The sequence below is a fragment of the Carassius auratus genome, chromosome 11 (genome assembly GCF_003368295.1).
Source record: "Carassius auratus strain Wakin chromosome 11, ASM336829v1, whole genome shotgun sequence".
Lineage (NCBI taxonomy): Eukaryota > Metazoa > Chordata > Actinopteri > Cypriniformes > Cyprinidae > Carassius > Carassius auratus.
Genome location: NC_039253.1, coordinates 16809559 through 16810957, shown reverse-complemented (window position 1 = coordinate 16810957; position 1399 = coordinate 16809559).

Genomic DNA, 1399 nt, shown 5'->3' with positions numbered 1-1399 from the left:
TAAGCTGTCACCATATTTTTGAGTTTAATTACAACACAAGTACCAGAAGTACATAAAATTGGTCTTTAAAAAAAAAGGAGCTTTGGAGTCAACGAGGTTGAGAACCACTGATCTAAGGTCCTTTCATGCTGGAAAATACATTTGTTCTCTAAACAGCGTCTGCTTCATTTGCTCATAACTGAATCACATCATCCACACTGGCATCTTGTTAGCATTTGTTACGCATAATCCTCATATTTTCATCTTATTTTGCAATAGTTGTGTGTTAAAGACTGCTGTTTGGACAGGCATCGCCTCCAACCTCATTTATGTTGCCCAAGAAAGTTCTGTGAGGCTTGGGCAACAGAAAACAGTGCGGTTTAATAGGCTCTTAAAGGGCTGCCAAAGTTGTTGAAGAGGAATGTCTGTTCGGGGCAACAGTGCATTGTGTGATAAGACCTTCTCTGTTACATCTCTTGTTCACTTTGCCTCTCTCTCTCTGTTTTTGTCTCTCTTTTAAGCCTATGGTCTATAAATATGGTCATAGCCGGTTGTGGGTGGTGGATTCTATCCCTGGTTGAGACTTAACCACACACATCTATAGATAGGGACTTGACCGTTTTAACCTGGCGGTCAGAACAGTTCTGGTCTCTAAATGTTTGTGTGAACAGAGGGTCCATTCAGGCGAGGGGAGAGGTTAAACACATTCTCCAACATCTGCATCTGTTTTTAAGACTCCAGTGTCTTCATACACGATGCATCTGTGCAGTTTCTCGTTTTCTCACGAGTGTATTCATACTCGGACACACATCCCATCCAGATATTCTCACAATCCAGCAATAGAGGACAAGTGGCTTTTGAATATTAACTGTGAAATTACAAAGAGCGCATTATAATGGAGGTGAAGAGGTCACCAGCTGTGATGGGAACCGTAGATTAATAACCATGACGTGAAAACGCCACTGGCCTCAAGCTCTGATAAAATTCGACTTTTCTTTCCTTCCAGAAGTCACAACGATGCCAAACAGAAGACATACTGTCTGTTTTATTAATGCAGAGGTCAGCAGAGGGCAACAGCGGCCATATTTCGATTGTTTTTCCAAGTAATCCAGTTCATGCATGCTGTTCTAGAAGAGTGAAAAAACCCCTTGGTGACTTTAAATAAGTCATAATAAAGGGAGAGCTTGCATGCTGTGCCTCATTTTTAAAGAATTTAGAAAATCACACGCACAAAATTTAAAACTCCGATGTTTCTGATAAAAATGTGATTGTCATTTAAAAACAATTTGTATTAATATTATTACCGAATAAAAGGATCAAGCATCAATAAATATTAATATTTGTATATTTCACTGTATTTTTTTTTTGCTCATTTTATTTGATTAAAATAATATTAAAATATAATTCTAACCCAAACTCT